Genomic DNA, 7,746 nt, shown 5'->3' with positions numbered 1-7,746 from the left:
AGTTGGCTAGGACTTGTGGCTCAAGTCAATTCATCCACTTGACTTTCCTTTAATTAGTAAGGGTTAACTAAGTGGTAGCAATGGACAATTCTCATCACAATTGAGAAGGATAACTAGGATAGGACTTCTAATTTTCATACCTTGCTAAGAGCCTTTTATAGTTGTTAGTTTATTTTCATTGCCATTTACTTTTCATGCTTCTTATCCAAAACCCCAAAATAAACAAGTCCATAACCAATAACAAGAACACTACCCTGCAAGTCCTTTGAGAGACGACCCGAGGTTTAAATACTTCGGTTTATAGATTTTAGGGGTTTGTACTTGTGACAAACAAATTTTTGCATGAAAGGATTATTGTTGGTTTAGAAACTATACTTCAACGAGATTTCATTTGTGAAATTCTAAACCGTCAAAAATCAATTCGTCACTCATCACAACACCAAACTTAAATTGTTGCTTGTCCCCAAGCAACTGAAAATCAAATAGAATAAAAAGAAGAGAATATAGTATAAATTCCAAAATATCAATGAAACTTGGCTCCAATTAGATGAGCGGGACTAGTAGCTTTTTGCCTCTGAACAGTTTTGGCATATCACTTTATCCTTTGAAGTTCAGAATGGTTGGCATCTATAGGAACTCAGAATTCAGATGGTGTTATTGATTCTCCTAGTTCAGTATGTTGATTCTTGAATACAGCTACTTTATGAGTCTTGGCCGTGGCCCTAAGCACTTTGTTTTCTAGTATTACCACCGGATACATAAATGCCACAGACACGTAACTGGGTGAACCTTTTCAGATTGTGACTCAGCTTTGCTACAATCCCCAATTAGAGGTGTCCAGGGTTCTTAAGCACACTCTTTTTGCTTTGGATCATGACTTTAACTGCTCAGTCTCAAGCTTTTCACTTGACACCTTCACGCCACAAGCACATGGTTAGGGACAGCTGAGTTTAGCCGCTTAGGCCAGGATTTTATTCCTTTGGGCCCTCCTATCCATTAATGCTTAAAGCCTTGGATCCTTTTTATTTTTCTTGCCTTTTGGGTTAAAGGGTTACTGGATTTTTGCTCTTGCCTTTTGGTTTAAAGAGCTATTGGCTTTTTTCTGCTTGATTTTCCTTTTTCTTTCTTTTATTTTATTTTTTTTCGCAAGCTTTGTTCTTTACTGCTTTTTCTTGCTTCAAGAATCAATTTTATGATTTTTTAGATTATCAATAACATTTCTCCTTTTTCGTTATTCTTTCAAGAGCCAACAATTTTAACATTCATAAACAACAAATTCAAAAGACATATGCACTGTTCAAGCATTCCTGGCATTAAATGCCAGGTTGCTGCTTGTTTCTGGCATTTAACGCCAGCTTTTCTCCCTTTATTGGTGTTTAACGCCAAGTTGGTGCTTGTTTCTGGCGTTAAACGCCAGACTGTAGCTTGTTTCTGGCGTTTAACGCCAGCTTGATGCTTCTTTCTGGCGTTAAACGCCAGTCTGATGCTTCTTACTGGCGTTTAAATGCCAGTAAGCTCTTCCTCCAGGGTGATCTGTTTTTAATGTTGTTTTTTATTTTGCTTTGATTTTTGTGACTCCACATGATCATCATCCTAAAGAAAACATAAAATAAAAATAGAAAACAGAAAATTAACATAGATAAGTAAAAATTGGGTTGCCTCCCAATAAGCGCTTCTTTATTGTCTTTAGCTGGACCTTACTGAGCTTTTAATCTAGTCTCAGCTTTGAGCATTCTTGCTCAACATTACCTTCAAGATAATGCTTGACTCTCTGTCTATTTACAATGAACTTCTTATTAGAATCAATGTCTTGAAGCTCCACATAGCCATATGGTGACACACTTGTAATCACATATGGTCCCCTCCACCGGGATTTCAGTTTTCCGGGAAATAATCTGAGCCTAGAGTTAAACAGCAGAACCTTTTGTCCTGGTTCAAAGAATCTGGATGACAGTTTCTTATCATGCCACCTTTTTTCTTTCTCCTTGTAAATTTTTGCATTTTCGAAAGCATTGAGTCCGAATTCCTCTAGCTCATTTAACTGAAGTAATCTCTTTTCTCCAGCTAACTTAGCATCCAAGTTTAGGAATCTGGTTGCCCAGTAGGCCTTATGCTCCAGTTCCACGGGCAGATGATAGGCCTTGCCATACACAAGCTGGTATGGAGAGGTTCCTATAGGAGTCTTGAATGCTGTTCTGTATGCCCACAGAGCATCATCCAAACTTTTTGCCCAATCCCTTCTATGGGCAATTACAGTCTGTTCCAGGATTATTTTTATTTCTCTGTTAGAGACTTTAGCTTGCCCATTTGTCTGTGGATGATATGGAGTTGCTACTTTGTAGCTAATTCCATGTTGGACCATAGTAGAGTAAAGCTGTTTATTACAGAAATGAATGCCTCCATCACTGATTAGTACTCTAGGGACACCAAACCTGCTGAAGATATATTTCTGGAGGAACTTCAGCACTGTCTTAATATCATTAGTGGGTGTTGCAATTGCCTCTACCCATTTAGATACATAGTCTACTACCACTAGAATATACGTGTTTGAGTATGATGGTGGGAAAGGCCCCATGAAGTCAATACCCCATACATCAAACAACTCAATCTCCAAGATCCCTTGTTGAGGCATGGCGTAACCATGAGGCAGATTACCAGCTCTCTGGCAACTGCCATAGTTACGTACAAACTCTCGGAAGTCTCTATAGAGAGTAGGCCAGTAGAAGCCACATTGGAGAACCTTGGTGGCTATTCGCTCACCTCCGAAATGGCCTCCATATTGTGATCCATGGCAATGCCATAAGATCTTCTGTTCCTCTTCATTAAGCACACATCTACGGATTATTCCGTCTGCATATCTCTTAAAGAGATATGGTTCATCCCATAAGTAGTACTTTGCATCAGAAATCAATTTCTTTATTTGCTGCCTACTGTACTCTTTGGGTATGAATCTTACAGCTTTATAGTTTGCAATATTTGCAAACCATGGTATTTCCTGAATGGCAAATAATTGCTCATCCGAAAAGGTTTCAGAGATCTCAATAGAGGGGGAGGACGCCCCTTCTACTGGTTCTATCCGGGACAGATGATTAGCCACTTGGTTCTCTGTCCTTTTTTTGTCTCTTATTTCTATATCAAGCTCTTGCAGAAGCAACACCCATCTTATGAGCCTTGGTTTTGAATCCTGCTTTGTAAGTAGATATTTAAGAGCAGCATGGTCAGTGTACACAATCACTTTTGATCCTACTAAGTATGATCTAAACTTGTCAATGGCATAAACCACTGCAAGCAGCTCTTTTTCTGTGGTTGTGTAATTTTTCTGTGCATCATTTAAAACACGGCTAGCATAATAAATGACATGCAGAAACTTGTTATGCCTTTGTCCCAATACTGCACCACTTGCATGGTCACTGGCATCACACATTAGTTCAAATGGTAATGTCCAGTCTGGTGCAGAAATAACTGGTGCTGTGACCATCTTAGCTTTCAGAGTTTCAAACGCCTGCAGACACTTTGTGTCAAATACAAATGGCGTGTCAGCAGCTAGCAGATTGCTCAGAGGTTTTGCAATTTTTGAAAAATCTTTTATAAATCTCCTATAGAATCCTGCATGCCCCAAAAAGCTTCTTATTGCCTTAACATTGGCAGGTGGTAGTAATTTTTCAATTACTTCCACTTTAGCTTGATCCACCTCTATTCCCTTGTTTGAAATTTTATGCCCAAGGACAATTCCTTCAGTCACCATAAAGTGATATTTTTCCCAGTTTAAAACTAGGTTGGTCTCTTGGCATCTTTTCAGAACAAGTGTTAAATGGTCAAGGCGGGAGCTGAATGAGTCTCCAAATACTGAAAAGTCATCTATGAAGACTTCCAGAAATTTCTCTACCATATCATAGAAGATAGAGAGCATGCACCTCTGAAAGGTTGCAGGTGCATTGCACAGACCAAAAGGCATCCTTCTATAGGCAAACACTCCAGAAGGACATGTGAATGCTGTTTTCTCTTGGTCCTGAGGATCTACTGCAATTTGGTTGTAACCTGAATAGCCATCCAAAAAACAGTAATATTCATGACCTGCTAGTCTCTCTAGCATCTGGTCTATGAATGGTAAAGGAAAGTGATCCTTCCAGGTGGCTGTATTGAGCCTTCTGTAATCAATACACATACGCCACCCTGTAACTATTCTTGTAGGAACCAGTTCATTCTTTTCATTATGAACCACTGTCATGCCTCCCTTCTTGGGGACAACTTGGATAGGGCTCACCCAGGGGCTATCAGAAATAGGATAAATAATCCCAGCCTCTAGTAACTTGGTGACCTCTTTTTGCACCACTTCCTTCATGGCTGGATTTAGCCGCCTCTGTGGTTGAACCATTGGCTTAGCATCGTCCTCCAATAGGATCTTTAGCATGCATCTTGCTGGGCTGATGCCCTTAAGATCACTTATGGACCATCCAAGAGCTGTCTTATGTGTCCTTAACACTTGAAGTAGTGCTTTCTCTTCCCGTGGATTTAAAGTAGAGCTTATGATCACCGGAAAAATGTCACCTTCTCCCAGAAATACATATTTCAGGGATGGTGGTAGTGGTTTGAGCTCGGGTTTAGGAGGTTTCTCCTCTTCCTGAAGAATTTTCAGAGGCTCTTTTATTTCCTCTGATTCCTCCAGATCAGGCTGAACATCTTTAAAGATGTCTTCTAGCTCTGATTTGAGACTCTCAGCCATGTTGATCTCCTCTACTAGGGAGTCAATAATTTCAAAACTCATGCAGTCTTTTGATGTGTCTGGATGATTCATTGCCTCAACAGCATTCAGCCTGAACTTATCCTCATTGACTCTCAAGGTCACTTCCCCTTTTTGGACATCAATGAGGGTTCGTCCAGTTGCTAGGAAAGATCTTTCTAGAATGAGAGTTGCACTCTTGTGCTCCTCCATTTCCAGCACTATAAAGTCAGTGGAAAAGGCAAATAGCCCAACCTTGACAATCATGTCCTCAATTATGCCTGATGGATATTTAGAGGAGCCATCAGCAAGTTGAAGACATATCCGGGTTGGTTTGACCTCTTCAGTCAAGCCAAGCTTTCTGATAGTGGATGCAGGGATTAGATTGATACTTGCCCCAAGGTTACATAGAGCTGTCTTGGTACAAGTACCCTCTAATGTGCAGGTATCATAAAGCTTTTGGGATCCTTAAGCTTTTCTGGTAAGCTTGTTAAAATGACTGCACTGCATTCTTCAGTGAGAAAAACTTTTTCTGTTTTTCTCTAATCCTTCTTATGACTTAAGATCTCTTTCATGAACTTAGCATAAGAGGGTATTTGCTCAAGTGCCTCTGCAAACGAAATCTTTATTTCAAGAGTCCTGAGATAGTCTGCAAAGCGGGCAAATTGTTTATCCTGTTCCGCTTGGCAGAGTTTCTGAGGATAAGGCATTTTGGCTTTACATTCTTCAACCTTAGTTGCTGCAGGTTTATTTCCTACAGAGGTAGGTTGAGAAGCCTTCTTGAGGGAGTTATTATCAGCACTTGTAGGTGTCTGATCCCTCACTGGTGTTTGAACGCCAGAACTGGACATGGATTGGGCGTTTAACGCCAGATTCCTACCCTTTTCTGGCGTTTGAACACCAGAACTGGACATGGATTGGGTGTTTAACGCCATTTTTTCACCCTTTTCTGGCGTTTAAATGCCAGACTTATTCCTCTCTGGGCTCTTACTATCCTTAGAGTGATTTTGGGTAGCAGGTTTCTCATCCTCTGTCAGCTGTTCTTTTCTTGGCTTTTTGCTACTTTGAGTTGAGGTATTTAATGTTTTTTCACTTCTTAATTGAACTGCTTTGCACTCCTCTGTTATCTGTTTTGATAATTGATGTTTTGTCTGATTCAATTGTGATTCCATATCCTTGTTAGCATTTTTGGTTTCTTGTAGCATCTCTTTAAATTCTGCTGTTGCCTTGTTATAGAAGATAGTTGCTGATTGAGTTCATCAACTTGTTCCTGAGGACTAAAGTCAGTTGATACTGCCTTAGCTTCTTCTTTCGTGGAGGACTCATTACTTATGTACAGATGCTGATTTCTAGCAACTATGTCGATAAGCTCTTGAGCCTCTTCAATAGGCTTTCTCATGCGTATAGATCCACCAGCTGAGTAGTCTAGAGATACCTGAGCTTTTTCTATAAGCCCGTAGTAGAAGATGTCTAACTGCACCCACTCTGAAAACATTTCAGAGGGGCATTTCCTTAGCATCCCTCTGTACCTTTGGTGTGGAAATTGTAACCCACTAACTTACCGGCAAGTGCACCGGATCGTACCAAGTAATACCTTACGTGAGTAAGGGTCGATCCCACGAGGATTGATGGATTAAGCAACAATAGTGTTTGATAGGCTTAGTTAGACAAATAGAAAATAGTGTTGGAAGTTCAAAAGCATTAACAGTAAATTTAGAATATTAAAGATAGGCAGATAAATAAGTTGGGAATAAAATATTGAGAAAGCAGTTAAGGCTTCAGATTATCTATTTTCTGGATTGACTTTTTTTATTAACTAATTTTAATCATGTAAGATTTAATTCATGGCAAACTATTTGTGACTAGACCCTAATTCCTTAAACCTTCCTAGTCTCCTCTAAAATTCATCAACTGCCAATTCCTTGGTCAATTAATTCCAATTTGAGGGTGATGATCAAATTCTAGTTTATATGCCACAAGAATCCTAATTATCCAAAAATAAAGGGATTATATGTCACGTATCCCGTTAAATACAAACAATTAGAAATTCAGGATAATATGTTTTCAAGCTATTGTTCAAGTAAAGAGCTTTTCCAAGTTATACAAGAACTCAATCAGAACATGGGTCATACTTCCATTCCACCCAAATTCATAAAATAAAGAACGAAAACAATTATTGAAATATAAATCAAAACATGAATTAAAATAGAAAAATAGTAATATCAATCCATACAATAGACAGAGCTCCTAACCTTAACAATGGAGGATTAATTGCTCATGGTAGAATGTTATGGAATACAGAATGTAAATTTGGAATAGGATGGGATCCTCCCCAGGACCTCCTTCAAAAGAGAGGTTTCTTCTCCCTTTTATAACTAATCCTAATAAATTTAAAATCTAATTTTTAAAATTAAAATAATATCTTTTCCTAGAATTCAAATTTGAATTTAAATCAAAATTAACTAAATAATCAAGTCTTCAATTGATGGGTGGGGACCACTTGTTTTGTCCATTCTGCAGCTTCTAATCTGTGTTTTCTGGGCTGGAAACTGAGTTAAAGTAGCCCAGAAATCGCCCCCAGCGTTTTTCTGCGTTTCCTGCACGTGGCGCATGTCACGCGTACGCGTCAGTCACCCGTACGCGTCGATGGTCTTTTCTGAGAGTCACGCGAACGCGTCGGTCACGCGCACGCGTCGCTGAGCAAATCTTCAAATCACGCGTACGCATCAGTCACGCGCACGCGTCGCCATGAAAAGCTCCAAATTCACGCGTACGTGTTAGTCATGCGTACGCGTCGCTCCTCACTGCCATCTCCTTTGATTCTTGTGCTGCAGAAACTCCATCAAATTCCGCCGAATGCTACCTAAAATAAACAAAATTGCAAAAAGACTCAAAATAGCATTCATATTGGCTAAAAAATAATTAATTCTTTATTAAACTCAATAAATTAGATGCAAATTCAGTAGGAAAAGATAGGAAAGATGCTCACGCATCACAACACCAAACTTAAACTGTTGCTTGTCCTC

Source organism: Arachis ipaensis, chromosome B06 (genome assembly GCF_000816755.2).
Source record: "Arachis ipaensis cultivar K30076 chromosome B06, Araip1.1, whole genome shotgun sequence".
NCBI classification, from domain to species: Eukaryota; Viridiplantae; Streptophyta; class Magnoliopsida; order Fabales; family Fabaceae; genus Arachis; species Arachis ipaensis.
The sequence above is the reverse complement of the archived record's forward strand: the minus strand, read 5'-3'. Positions refer to the sequence as shown.